This window comes from Pimephales promelas, chromosome 9, assembly GCF_988280905.1.
Source record: "Pimephales promelas chromosome 9, fPimPro1.hap1.1, whole genome shotgun sequence".
Taxonomy (NCBI): Eukaryota; Metazoa; Chordata; class Actinopteri; order Cypriniformes; family Leuciscidae; genus Pimephales; species Pimephales promelas.
In genome coordinates, this window is record NC_142777.1 from 22,065,428 (window position 1) to 22,080,753 (window position 15,326).

The window sequence follows — 15,326 nt, forward strand, 5'->3', positions numbered from 1 at the left end:
GTGATAGATTATAAAAATGTAAAAGCACTAGATGAATAAATAATTTAATTAATGAGGTTCTTCATTAATTACAAACAAACCAAGAACAACAACAACAACAACCTCTGGAATTTATAACAAAATGTGTAACTGTCTCTCTCTAAATTTGTGTAGGCTACAGTTCCACTGTCATTATAAACTTTCTACAGGATGAATGGGGAACATTTAAGAAGGCCGTTAGGAAGGTTTGACAAAGATTACTTTAAACATTTCCTGTAGGATAAACTCATGTGACTCCATTAAGATGTGCGATTGGATCATTCTGTGATTATATAAACGTACACTAAAATGCGCCGCAGTTGACGAACGGCGAAGCAGGATGTTGAATATCGCTTTAAAATTTTCAAAACACTAAACCCGACAGGTTGCTTTACGAATTTCTCTGTAATGACCGCTCGCGTGACCTTATAGCACAGTGCTGTCAAGCGAGCTGAAAAAAAGCGCCAATTAGTGATCTTGAAACGACTTAAGGCACAAGTTACTCATACAGGAAATGACATCAACGGGTCAAAAATAAAAATATGTCGTGGGTCGGACGGTGTGGGACGCCCTGAATCTGTTCTGTAGCCTACTGGATGCTTCGAGGCAGGTTTCTATAGTTTTGGGAGGTAGATGCTGAGGACCTGAGCTGAGTGAGCGCTTCTCAACCATCACTTTCATCCTCTGCAAGTTCAGCGGAGACGACACACTTTCTCTGACGCCGGTACGCAGCAATGTCAGTTTGCACGCGGGGCACAAATAAACTGTCGCACTCTTTAGTCTCAGCATAGCTTGTTCTGTAACATTGTCTTCAACAAAATATATGCGTTCATGTTGGGGAATTGTGTTAGAGGGGTTAAAAGAGCCGGTAGGCTGTCGCAGGTTCAGCTGTCTGAGAGAGACAGAGAGAAAGACAAACACCACAGACAGTGGATCCTGGAGTGTTGAACTTGACAGTTGGTGGAAACGTCGTTATATGTGGTATGATTGCGTACAGCATATCTGATTGTGAACGCACTATATGTAGCGAGATGATCCGAAGAAGATGCACCTGCTGCGATTTGCGCTGTGAAGTGTTAATAAGGATCCATGTTTGAGCTCATGCATCACTGTGACGAGAGAGCGAATCAGGTGCCAAAGCGTACGTGGTCATGTGTTTTTGTTGTTGTTGGGATTACACGTAGATCTGTGACGTGCCTTAGAATTTTTTGTCCCGCTGTAACGGGATCTTGTCACTGGTAAGTGTTGCATAATGGGAACTATAGTGTTTTTCAAGAAACGTAAACAGTAAAACAATTATGAAACATAAAACTCTTCATGAAATGACAAGATTATAACATAAGAAAAATACCAAACATACGTTGTAATGTATTGTTTTTATACAAAACACAACTTGCCCCAGTTATTTATTTAAATGTTTAAGAACACGCATAATTCGCTCCATATTATTTGTTGTCCAAATAGATAGATAGGTCGATTAATCCTGTATTATAATATTTTTTTATTTGAATTGACATAACTCGATTTCTCTCTATATTATTTTCTTTCCCCAATAAGCCATTGCAAGAAAAGATCTCTCACTTCTTTGGTTTATTTTGTTTAAATTTTAGCTTTTATTACAAGTTGACTCTGACTTAATGTGTCTTACTGTGATATTGTTGTGTTTTATGGTTTCACCCGTTGCAATTGGAAATGTAACAGTATAGTAACTAAGATATAACCCTGTGACAACTATAGCCTTGGCCTCCACTAATCTTGATTTATTTATTTTCACATCTTCTCTTGCAGAGATTGTCTATTTAGAGGCAGTGTCCTGCCAGGGCTTCAGTGTTGAGCTGCAGTTAAACCTGCCGTCTGTGTTGCCTGTCTGTCTGGAGTGATAACTGTATTATTCATGCTTGCGTGTAGACAGCTCTGTTAATCTCCTGCCACGCAATAGTGCTTCCATCAGCCACGTTCCTCCTGAGAGTGCATTCGCGTGTGTGTTAGGGTGTATGTAAGATTCAGAGGTCAGCGCAGGCTGGTTTGGTGTCGTAGTGGTGCGTGCAGAGGAGCCAGGCCTTTGAGGTCTCAGTAATTAGCTGGGTGGGGGCATTCAGCATGGCCATATATTCACCATGCTGAAAGGGTGCGGGCGGGGGGTCTATTGACGGCTGACAGGTGCAGCAGCGGAAGGCGTCAGGAGTTTGGGCAATCGAAACCAGAGCTGCAGTCTAGTAGAACAGTCTCCGGCCCCTAGGTTACCCTACGCCCCCCCCTCCTGGGGGTCAAAATTGAAAGCAAGTTCAAGACCCTTTTCCTGCCCCATTTTGCTGTGCATAAGGTCTGCTGTGTGTTTTGTGATTGAGTGTGGAGGGTTGACACAATGAAAGCATGATTGGTGCTGTTATCCTATTTTTTACTCTCATTTAGGTTCTGACAACATTTGTAGTACATGAAATCTTTAGTCGGATTGCTCATTCCTATTTCACAGTACATGAGACCAAAATTAGACTGCTTTTTTTTTTTTTTTTTAGCATTTCGCATGTTGTATTTCTCTTTAGTTTTCTGTCTAAAATCAGAGTTTCTTGTAGCACTATTTCGTTCGACCATAAAATGATTCTCATTGCATTTTTACAGGTTATATTTTTGTCCTTTTGCTTTTCATAGAGCAGTGTAGAGATGACAGAAGCCGGTGCTTGAACTGGGACAGCCGAAACTGCTGTTTTATATGTTGGAGAACTGTCAAGGCCTATGGCTCTAATGCTTTTTAATGGTTGCTATAGGCAAAGTTACAAAGGAAAATACATTTACGTTGTTCCAAATTGTACACTTGATTTGTACTTGCAATGGCTGATGCATGTCATTGAAGTGCACTAGACAATAGGGTCCCTTAAGCACCTGCCTTTTTGTGTTTGCTATCCACCGTCAATGAGTCCTTTTGGTATGCACTGCACACTGAGGAGAACTGCTGGCCATCATTTGGGACAGAGCCTTACTAGATGATGCAGTGCAGACAAGTGTTCAAGTAGTGCGCATCCCTACTGTGAAGCATTTATCAGTCCAGTTATACATTTTTTTTTTTTTTTTTTTTTACACAGCCGGTCCAGCCTGAACTGCTTATCTTGGTTACAGCCATTACAAATCCTGCTGTCTTAGTGTGAGAGCCAGACAGAAGGCTTTCTCTGAAAGCTTTGGTTTTATTTAGCATTCCTCAGAGGTTTATGGGCAGGTGTTTAAAATTAAGAGCAGGATATTTATTGGAAACTTTCGGAAGGCACACAACTTTTTCTTTTGCTTACCTTCAATTAGACACATACTCAGCAGACATATGAAGCGCAGGCCATTGCACACATAGACTCATCACCCTCCACATTGTAGAACAACTGAACAAATGGATACAGTGCTAACTCCTGTTATTTTCCCCACACTCGAACCATTAGATCAGGCCAATGTGTTTTTTAGGGAGAGGTTAGGAGTGTATTTTTGACCTGTAATTATCAGGGCTTAGCTGTACCATACTTTGCACAAATCAAGGTGCAGCTCTGCAGCTCTAGATCCCTGTGCAAGGTCTAAATTGCAAGTTACTGGGCCTTGATATCAAATGAGTGGAGAAATGTAAAATCCTAGTTAAAACCTGGAGCCTTAAAGAGCCATGAAGTGCCTGTAATGAGGAAAGTGATGGGGTTTGGGTGTGCTGAGCACACAGTTACAAGGAGGATGTATTTGAGTGAGAGTCCCTGTGACAGTTGTCCTCCCTAATCCAGGATTTATAGAGGACTCAGAAAATTTAACAAGGTTAAACCAGTAGGCAGGTTAGCAAAGCATAACAGAAGCATGCCTTAACAAAAACTAGTAGGCAATAGACAACCTGTGAATTCAAGTGAAACTAATGTGCTCTTATGGCAATTCGTAACTTTTTTCAACATTTGTTCATTTATGTATGATCTACTTACACCCCATTGGCGTTTAGGGGTGGGATTAGGAGTATACTTTCATGCTTTAAAGCAAACAAACAAACAAAACTAAGGTTTCATACCAATCAAATCGAACAAATTCGCATTTCGCAACCTATTCACCAAAATGTAGAACAGTTTTCCTCATGAGTTCGTGTTAAGTGAAACAGTAGCCTAAATTGATACTGTCCTATGTGGTTCCTGAAATTATGAACTTATCTTTGTTTTTATGCCCTGTTAGGCATTTGTACGACTGCTACACTAATGGCTGTATTTTGCAGAGCCTAATAAGTCAAAAATGCATCTGCCCTGGAAAAGCTGAATAATGCCAGATATTAATGGAGCTGGGCCCTGAATGATTCCCGGGTTGGCGTGGCAGTTAAACGCATTCCAGGTTTTGTGGAGGCCATTATTCCTGCTCCTTAATCACCACCTCTGCTTTTATTACCCCCAAAGCCTTACTGTGTGGCTCAGGGAAACCACATGTGGGCACAGACCAGGAAATGTTGAGCAGACAAGAAAATGTCTTCCTATCCCCTTAAAAGTAATAGCCTTAACCAAACACCAAAGGCAGTCTGTTCTTAACCAGATTTTGTTGTCTATAACCGTTTATGAGATTTTGGATGCAGTACTGGCTAGATGGTTGAATATTGTTTTTCAGAATGATTTTTTTTGGACATTTATCACATTTAGTACAAATGATTCTTGGAGGTTTTGTTTAGTTTAGACGGCTTAGTTTTCATGTCATTTATGGTTGTGTTGGAGGAGAGCTGAAAACCTTTTATAAGTCTGTAACTTGCTTTTTTAAATAGTATTTTAACTCATTACTCGCCTTGAAAATAGCCCGAGGAAGGAAGCTGAAACAAGTCCATTTTAGACGTTTTAGATGTCTCTCTATTTAACAAGCTGATGAGTTGAATTAGGTGTTTTAAATAGCAAGCCATTCTGGAAGGTTGGTCCCTAGGATTGGAGTTGAAAAACACTGATATGTATTCACTTATTAGCAATTTTGTCTGAGTAATAGACTTTTACTGAAGGTTATCATAATAATCATTTAATCACTGCAGGTATCTACAATTATGCATTCTGAATGGGGAATCATGTTGCATGCTAGAAATATGATGATACTTGCAGGTTAGGATTCACTATTGGGTGTCAGCATTTAGTTTTTATTATTATTATTACCACTCATTCAGTCAGTATTGATTCAGTCTTTTATGTACAATTTTTACATTTAGATGACGGCAAAGATAATCTAAAGTTTACCTAAAGTTAAAAAAACTGAAATAATTTATTGTTCATTTAAATTTCAACGTTATGAACATCCATTTTCTTTATACAGTACTTCAAAATAATAATTTTGTGCACTATATTATATCGTTGTGATGCCTTAATTCACAAACTAATAAAGATTTTTAATAACAGGAATTTATCAGCAATATCATGAAAACCATTATTTGCTTATTGGTCAGCCAGAATTTTAATAACAGTGCATCCCTACCCGCAGTTTTTTATTAGTGCACAGAGTAATGTGAAGCTGAACTTTACGTAAGTGACGTAAACTATTTAGATTACACTAATTTAACAAAACATGAACATTTACTTGTTCATTTTCTGCAGAGCCCCAATGTGATGAAACATATTTGCAATATTTCTCCTTGCATAAGTGACTACTTTATTTAATCCAATTTGTATAGGGATGACGATGTATTTTAGAATAAAAATAATGCGTTCTTCCTCTGCCGGTCAGTGGCAGGTGTAGCAAAAAGTTAATTTTGGACCTTAGCTGCATGTAATCACAGCTCACGTCCGCAGGAGAGGAGCAGTGCTTCAGTCTTGGATTAATGAGGGAGGTCTCATCCCTGACATGGTCCATCCATCAGTTCCCTCCAAGGCCTTCTCCTATAGGGATAGCAGAGTGGGGGGTATAGATGATGAAGAGGACTAATTAAGCTGCCATGATGCTTTGTTTTATTATGGGCTCAGTTTGAAATTTTCAATAAATCTTATTAGCATAGGAGGTGCTCGGAGACGTCTGACTGAAGGTGTGAAGTGGGTCTGCTGTTTACACTGAGGCCAACAGCTGCACACTTGCGAGGGCTGTAAAAAGCATACGCTGCGCTGGTGTCGCTGTCGACACACTGTCGGTTGATGCCATAATTCATGTGTGTCATCCGTGAGATGCTGTGGGAGAGGGAGGGAGTAGGTGAGTTTTTTAAGCTCCTCCTGTTTACTCACTGCCTGATGGCCCCCTGTAGAGAGCAACAGCAATTATCACCTTGGAGGAATGTGGGAGCCTTGTGTTAAATTCCCTTTGACCCTTTAGTAGAGGAGGTCAGGAGGTGGTGATCCCCCCAGGGAACAGCAGGCACTGAGGGCTGGGGGGATGCCATGGATGGGTGCATTTGGGGCTTTTTCTCATGGTCAGGGAAACTTGAGTCTGACATTGCTTTACAGCTGCAGATCAACAAAGTGGGTTGGCTCTTGTTCCCCCAATCCTCAAATAGGATTTTAATGGTGCATTTGCCATGCAAATGGCTGTTTTTCTGTCTTAGTTTGATTGCATCCGGACTAGCTTCATACTTCGAGGACAGGGAGTCAGGTTAGTGTAGCTATCGGTATGAACTTGGAGACTTGCATCCTTCATACACTCAAAACACCTTAAGTCAAAGCTCTTCTGTAACTACTTAAGACAGAAGTCAAAGTTAATCTTTGCGCTTTCTAGACTCCTCATTCCTGAAAACGAACCGTTATTCCCTGTTTACACCTGGTATTAAGATGTGCATTCATCAGTCCAATCAGAAGTGAACAAAGCAAAATATGGGTATAAACGGGGTCTAAAACTTGAGCTTGTCCACCTCCGACCACTTCCACTCGAACAACCACATAAGACCATCTACTGACTTGCATAAACATTATGGAAAGCGCGCTAGCAGGACGGGATTTAAACTTTGTCGGCTGAAGACCCAAGTTTGGTTTGGAGACGAGCGTACCTTCTCACCATTCCTGATTTGTAAAAAGCTCTTACAATACACGGCATCATCTTGTGGCTATAGAACACAGATAGGTACCAGGCATCTTGAAACCAGGTTTAAAAATAGCCTTGGTTAAAGGAATAATTCAACCAAAAATGAACATTCTGTATCATATTCATGTCATTCCAAACCAAAGGTATTTTAAAGAATTTTTCAACTTAATGAAAGTCAAGGACATCCAAATAAACTTTAATTGAATGAACAAAAAAGAGAGACATTTTTGTGTTCCACAGAATAGAGTCTTTCTATTTTAACCATCCCCTTTTAAACCGTTCAACATGTGGCGATAAACTGCAAGTCATTATTTTAGTTTTGAATTCAGAGACCCTCCCCTTGAAATCTGATCCGACATGTGGTCACATTTGAGATGCACTGTGCATGTAAATACCTAGTATAAACTGTAATGTCTTGGTTGACCACTGTGACCAGATCACCCGAGACAGATTGTTAATACCAAGCGTAAACGGGGCCTATGATGTTTGTTTGTGTCAAGCTGTTTTGTGATTGCTTTTATAAATCACAGCTTAACAAGTAAGGCACACCACATCATGAAGACTAACAGTATTGGATGCTGACTCTGACTGTATGGACTCTTGAGTGTTATTTGTGTGTGCTTCTAGTCATGTGACCCAAAACTGATTATGTATGGTCCTTTAAAACCCTATTGACAAGGCCAGCTGCAGACCTTTGACAGCTGCAATACAGTCTTCATTTTCAGTTTGTCCTTTTAACCTCTCATAATTCACACCTGATATCCTTTGACCTGCGTTCATGTCGAAACAAACAATAGAGTGGTAGTTTAATAGTGATGAGAGCTCCTAATAAGACATCTCTCAGTGATGATTGCCTAATTGGCCCCCAGAGACAAGACAAGGGCAAAGACAGGGCCTCTAACCATTTTAGACATGGGGCCAAAGTCATTTACAAGAGCTTTCTCTTCCCAGAGTTTCTAATAAGTCCTTTCTTACATCAATGGTAATGCAGTGATAATTGCTGTTGTAACAACATGTGTTATTTATTTATTTTTTTTGTCTTCCCACTATAAGGTTGTTTTGGCAGAGCCTATATTTTAATCATACATTCGGGTGAATTTGGCCAAAACATTTGTGTATATTTATATATAATTCATTTTGTTAATTTATTTCATTTTATTTATTTTAAAAATCAAATGCAAATGATTAAAATTGTAATTGCACGTTTTCTAAAGTTTAGACTATCTTAGACTATCTGTCTTGTCCACCCAATATGTCTTGTATTATCAAATGTAAATGATTGATCAAAAATAAAATAAAGGTATTTGTAAAAACTGTATAATTAAATAAATATATAAATGAAATTATCGCCTAATATTAACTCAAATTTGGTGCCAAAATGATGTTGCGCAAAGCCAAACTTCGTGAGGGCCCATTCACACAGAAGGCATTTTTTCTTTAAAAAAAATAAATGGGCAGTGAAATTTGGAAAATAACGCAAGGTCTCGAAGCGTTTTTTAAAAGTTGAGCTTCTTTTTACCTGAGTGCAGACCCCGTTGACTTCCATAGTAGGGAAAAAAATATATTATGGAAGTGAATGAGGTCCATCAACTGTTTGGTTACCGACATTCTTCAAAATATCATATTTTGTGTTCAGGAGAAGGAAAAAAAAAACCCATTGGTTTAAAACAACTTGAGGGTGAGTAAATGATGACTTTTCATTTTAAGTGAATTATTCCTTTAAGGGAAGAGATACAAGGCAACATAAGGAGACTGAGAGAAAGAGAGAAGGTGATAGAGATATAATGAGAGAGGAAGAGCAGGTATTGCCCATTATAGCCAGGATGGGATTAGCATTATTACAAGGTAGCATATATTCACCACAGAGATAGATGTTCTTTGCCAATTACAGTGGAAACTATAGGCTTCCCAACACAAACTCCTAGCATAAATATATTGCCACAATAGTATTACTATATATATATATATATATATATATATATATATATATATATACATATATAACATTTTACCTGATGCTCATGTTTAAGAAGATCTTTATCTGTTTCCTAACATCTGTTATCTGCTTGACAAATCATTTATAAGCTACGAGCTACCAAGATCAGTTTTGGGACCTCGGAATTTATAAAACCCTGCGTCCGGCCCTTGTATATTTTTTTAATTTAACCTGTAGACACATTGCTTATATTCTTTGCATAGGCAAGAAGCCATTGATGCAGGAAGCGGTCTGATTCCCACCTTAAGAATATTTGCCTTTGGAAGGATAAACAGAATAAAAAATAAAAAAGATTTTAATGTTGACCTTGTTATATTCTTTGTCACAGGTGGCATAGGGGTGTTTGCCTTTGATGGAATTTAGATTCTGTACTGCTTATGAGTGGTATTCTAAAGGGAGTACCCTTTTCCTATTGTTGAAGAGGCACATCATTTGCAATCATTGTCAGATGTTGAAAGCTGACTCTCTTTTTATGTTATCTTTTGAGCGTGACTCGCTGCACTTGCAAGATATATCAAGTGTTTCAGAGTTGTGAGAGGTAAGAGACTGTATTGATCTGCTGTATTGATGGAATCTCAAGTCTCTTAGTCATAACCAGTGTTGTGCAAGTTACTTCCAAACTGTAATACATTAGGTATTACTTGTTACTGTTATTTAAAAGTAATTCATTACCTTACAATATTACTGTCTCAGAATTGTAATGCGTTACATTACTCATGTATTACTTTTGAGTTACTTTCACCAAAATAATTAAGTAGTACTTAACTTTGGGGCTGTAACGATATGCAATATGAAACCGAAATCGTGATTCGCCACACGACTCAGATCCACGAACCTACAGAATCGCGACACACCTCTTCCAACTCCCAGCGTTATTCTCCTTACCGTCCAGATCCAATGCTGCCTTATCTTAAAATTAGGCTATTAGTATTTGAAGTTAACATTATAAAATACGTAGACCTACACCACAAAACTAGTTGAGGATAAATTATTTAAAATTGGGGAAGTCCAGCATTATGGACATGACATTTGCAGTCAAAACTTGAAATAAAAATTCTCCGAAAATACATGTATTGAAACGTATATAGGCTATTTCCTTAAAGGACAGACATTAGACAAATCAGTCTATGTTTTATTTTTAAAATTAGGGAAAAGACACACATTCATGCGTGAAAAAAAAAAAATAGGAGGCAAAATATATTTTTTGTAATTCTGTTAATTACACTGCGCAAATCGGATGAGGAGGGGTTGGCATTTTAGTTTTCGTGTTCGCATTTATGAGGGAAAAACAATGTTACAGACACGACCGCTCTGAACTGGCACAAAAAGACTGCTTTAAAACTTTCACATAGTCTGTTGCCTTTAAGAAGTAAAATACACTGTAATACAACTGTAATACAAGCCTGACTGAACATGTAACGAGTAAAATATTACTGAAAATTGATTAGTAATGCCTTACACTACTGCGTTACAGCAAAAAGTAATATGTTACTGTAATGTATTACTTTTGTAATGCGTTACTCCCAACACTGGTCATAACAGATAGTTCTTTACTCAATGAGTTTTGTGAGATTTGTATTGGTCTAGAACACAGGATTGTTCACCGTAGTTTTCCCCTGTCACCCCAGCTTATATACTCACAGTTCAGACTGCTAAACTTGGTCAAACCCTAATGACCTGCAAGGCCATCAATTAGGATCTGTCCTCAGCAATTTGTGCCAAACTGCACCTTAATTAACTCCACTGCGAAAGCAGCCATCCTTAAATGCAAGGGCCCTTACAGAATGTGACAAAGATGAGAAGCCCCACAGTTTTGTCAGATTACCTCACTGTGTCAAATTAGTGCCATAGATCAACCCCTTCTAGACATTAGGGGGCCACAGTCTGTCCTGACCACTCCACAGCCCTGTCCCTCAGGAGCCTGTGCCTATGATTTATTTAATATTTCGGGTCCAGTCCTGAGTCCTGAGCCAGCAAAACCTGTCTGTACACTACCCCATTCAGCCCCCCGTGCTACGTGGATGGAATCCTCAGAGCAGGGGTCTCAAACTTAACTGGGGGCCGCTGAAGGTACAGTAGAGTCTGGGTCAGGCTGGGCTGCATCAAGTATTCCTCAAAAAAATTGTATTTTTTGTGGAACCAAGTGTTCCAAAAAAAGGAGCACATCTGATCCAATCTTCTCAATCTTTATTATTAACATTTCTTCTGAAATGTTCCTCTGAATTTGAACATTCCTTTCTGTACATGATTGGTTCTTCATGAGCTGTCCTTTTGGCAGTTGAAGTTCATTTTACAAACGTTCTTTGTCTTTTCCTTATACACAGCATCTTTGTGATACTTGTATTTGCTCATGTCCTTTTTATTTTCTTTATACAACACATTAATATGATATTGAATATTTTTTGGAAGGCACATTATTTTATTATAAAAAAAAGTCAGCACTAAAGCTACTCACCTGTCCTGTCCTGTTCTCTTCACCGTTAAAAAGCCTTCCCAATTATTATTTGTTTCTTTGGCGAAAAACGACGGTATTCCCTCGCCTGAATCCTTCTCTTCTTGGCGATTGCCTCTTCCATGTTAAATGTATCTGGTCCGTTGTTATAGGGTTGACTTCGCATGCAGGCGCCGGCGCACGAACGCAAAAACAAACAACGCCGACCTCCGTCGGTGATTGGTTAGAACACTGTTTATTTTGATTTTGAGTGGTGGGTGTACCCATTTGTTTTTGTGTGCAGTTATCAGATCCTACAGAGAAGCGTGTTTTTGACAGCCTGCTTATGGGGCGGGCAGCTAGCGGATCATTAGGAAAGATTAGATGAATGTGATTATTTTGGTTTGGGCCTGAGATCACTGATGCAACCTTTAAAGTCAAGTAGGGGGCCACAAAATATCATCCCGGGCCGCCAGTTTGACACCACTGCTCTAGACCTCTGCTACTTTCTCCACTACATGGTGGGACTTCAGTGTTGCCATAGAAACCTTATCCTCCTCTCAAATCCCCGCCCACCACCTCTTTCCTCTCTTATTCACAGCCTAGTGACTAGTTGCCGTTATTAATGCTTCGCGAAGGACCGATCATGGAATTTTACAAAAATTAAAATTTAATTTAGCAGTTTATCAAATTTATTCATTCATTAATTTAGTCAGTGAGTCAGGAAATTTGGTAGACCCATTTCTTAATGAAATGTCTAATTTCTAAAATGTATAATAAGGAAAGTATTTCAAACTGCTATTAATGTGTTAGATTTATTTGTTTATATTAGCTTATGTTTATAATGAGTTATTCTAGTTTATAAAAAAAAATTATGGACAGTTTTTATTATTATTTTTTTATTTTTAATGCAGTTTGTCAAGATATTTGGTAGACTTATAGTATATGATAGACGTGTGTGTGTGTGTGTGTGTGTGTGTGTATATATATATATATATATATATATATATGTATATATATATATATATATATATATATATATATATATATATATATATATATATGACAAACTGATAAGTAAAACAAATGTATGCCAAACTGCTAAAATGAAATGATTTGATATAAAATGATTTAAATTATTTTATCAGTTTATTAAACTGTATTTAAAAAAATTGTCAAGACATTTGATAGACTTATTTATTTTGTCTCATATTGTTTGACAAATTGCTTAATAAATGTATACTGCTAAAATAGATGGCTATTTAATCAATTTTAGCAGGTTATTACAAATTAGATTGCCAGGTTTATTTAATCTTTTTTTTTTTTTGTCATATTGCAAAATGATCACATCAACAGAGATGGATGTTGATGTGATCAACATCCTAACAAAATTTAATAAAATAAACAAAGTGCTTCATTCTTTAATACTAAGCAGTGTTGTGAATAATTTTAGGGCAATAACAATGGTGTTAACAAGAACTTATTGGTATAATCAGATTCATAGACAGTCTTTTACCTCTCCACTGAGATTTGTTCAAGCTACTGTCTGCTTTTCTTTTCATACACACATTTTCATGCATGAGCACTTACATGTGACACAACCTGGCACTCACTGTCTACACACTCACACACTTACGGTCTCTTACGGACCATACACACACACATAACACAGCCCCCTGGGAAAATGCAGTGTGTAAAGGAGGGTGAGTGAGCGGGATTTCTGAGTGAATGAATTTAGAGTACGGATGAATGTCACACTCATGCCTGTCATTTTTCTCCTGCCCACGTTCAGTGTGTGAAGTAGACTCAGATGAGAGATTCCCCTCATCTATTATTAGTCCTATGGTCTGCTGCCTCAGCACAAAAAGTAGACAATGCAGCCAATTCTTTTTATTTATTTTAAAGGAAACTTCCAGCAAATTTGAACTCAATGGGACCCTATTTCTATTGTGTACACTTCAGAAAGTGCAGTGCAAACAGGGTTGTGTCCTCTGTCACTAGACCCTATAATCAGTTTGAGGAGAGAATGAGACAAAGAAAGTGTGTTCACTTGAGTGAAGTTTGAAAACCTGAGTCAGGTTGGGTTTTCAAATTTCTCACAATCAGTGTTGGGAGTAACGCATTACAAAAGTAATACATTACAGTAACATATTACTTTTTGCTGTAACGCAGTAGTGTAAGGCATTACTAATCAATTTTCAGTAATATTTTACTCGTTACATGTTCAGTCAGGCTTGTATTACAGTTGTATTACAGTGTATTTTACTTCTTAAAGGCAACAGACTATGTGAAAGTTTTAAAGCAGTCTTTTTGTGCCAGTTCAGAGCGGTCGTGTCTGTAACATTGTTTTTCCCTCATAAATGCGAACACGAAAACTAAAATGCCAACCCCTCCTCATCCGATTTGCGCAGTGTAATTAACAGAATTACAAAAAATATATTTTGCCTCCTATTTTTTTTTTTTCACGCATGAATGTGTGTCTTTTCCCTAATTTTAAAAATAAAACATAGACTGATTTGTCTAATGTCTGTCCTTTAAGGAAATAGCCTATATACGTTTCAATACATGTATTTTCGGAGAATTTTTATTTCAAGTTTTGACTGCAAATGTCATGTCCATAATGCTGGACTTCCCCAATTTTAAATAATTTATCCTCAACTAGTTTTGTGGTGTAGGTCTACGTATTTTATAATGTTAACTTCAAATACTAATAGCCTAATTTTAAGATAAGGCAGCATTGGATCTGGACGGTAAGGAGAATAACGCTGGGAGTTGGAAGAGGTGTGTCGCGATTCTGTAGGTTCGTGGATCTGAGTCGTGTGGCGAATCACGATTTCGGTTTCATATTGCATATCGTTACAGCCCCAAAGTTAAGTACTACTTAATTATTTTGGTGAAAGTAACTCAAAAGTAATACATGAGTAATGTAACGCATTACAATTCTGAGACAGTAATATTGTAAGGTAATGAATTACTTTTAAATAACAGTAACAAGTAATACCTAATGTATTACAGTTTGGAAGTAACTTGCACAACACTGCTCACAATGCTGTGTTTTAGTTTGTGGAATCGATCAAGTATTTTTTAGGTTAAAGCATTCAGCAGAGAATAGTTATTGTTTGTGAGCTAGTACATATGAAAAATAGTGTCTGGTTGGATTCAAGAAGAAAATTTCAGGTTTACCTCTTTTGTCCTTATGTGTTTACACTATGTCCATAAATAAATGGTGTGACATGCTCGGATGACATATTTTTGCAAGGAATTGCTAGTTCCAAACACAGATGGCTGTAGAGAGTTTCGAAGTTCTGCAAAGCTGTTTTAAAGTTTACATGAAATGGAAAATGTTATTATCTTTTCTTCCCTATCCACCTTTTTCTGCGCCCGTTCTATTTGTTCATGATTTATAGCGGGTTCAACTGGCTAAACGGTTTTATATTTCCTATTGAAGTATTTGTTTACGTAGAATGCTAGCACTCTAGTCCAGACCAATCATCTATATAGAATTATATTATATAGATCAGTGGTCCAGACATTAGAAAAATATCTGTCTACACATGCGTTTTATATTCACGGACATGACCGTTCTGAAAGCGACTTTAAAACTTTCAGAGATCTTCAAGAAAAACCACAAAGAAACCTTTCTTTAAAGTGAATTTCGTTTTTTATTAATGTTTCATCAACCAATTGCCTGGTTTTAATAAATAAGAAGTATATAGTAAACAATAGATGATCATTACAGAGGCGACAGCGCACAAACTGGACTTTGGTCTCATGAATGAAACTCGGCGTATGCCTAACCTCACAGGCCTGACAAATATATAGACTTTGCATCTTTGAAAGCAGAGGTAGACAGGAGTCAAAGGGCTAACCAGCCTAATCTTATAGTACTGTTATTCTGCAGCAGTCGAGGTGATAGAA

General features: G+C 37.8%; 1 protein-coding gene across 4 annotated transcripts in view; it reads left to right on the plus strand.

Moving 5' to 3' along the window:
* Positions 1–15,326, plus strand: part of zic6 (zic family member 6) — a 92,457-nt gene that overhangs the window by 10,837 nt on the left and 66,294 nt on the right. For 2 of the 4 annotated variants that reach the window (XR_016169684.1, XR_005621883.2), the window contains exon 1: positions 360–742. The exons of the other annotated variants lie outside the window; for them this stretch is intronic. The gene's annotated coding sequence lies outside the window, so the exon portion shown is untranslated. Of the gene's footprint in view, positions 1–359; positions 743–15,326 lie in introns of those variants that run through there. 4 annotated transcript variants of the gene reach the window in all.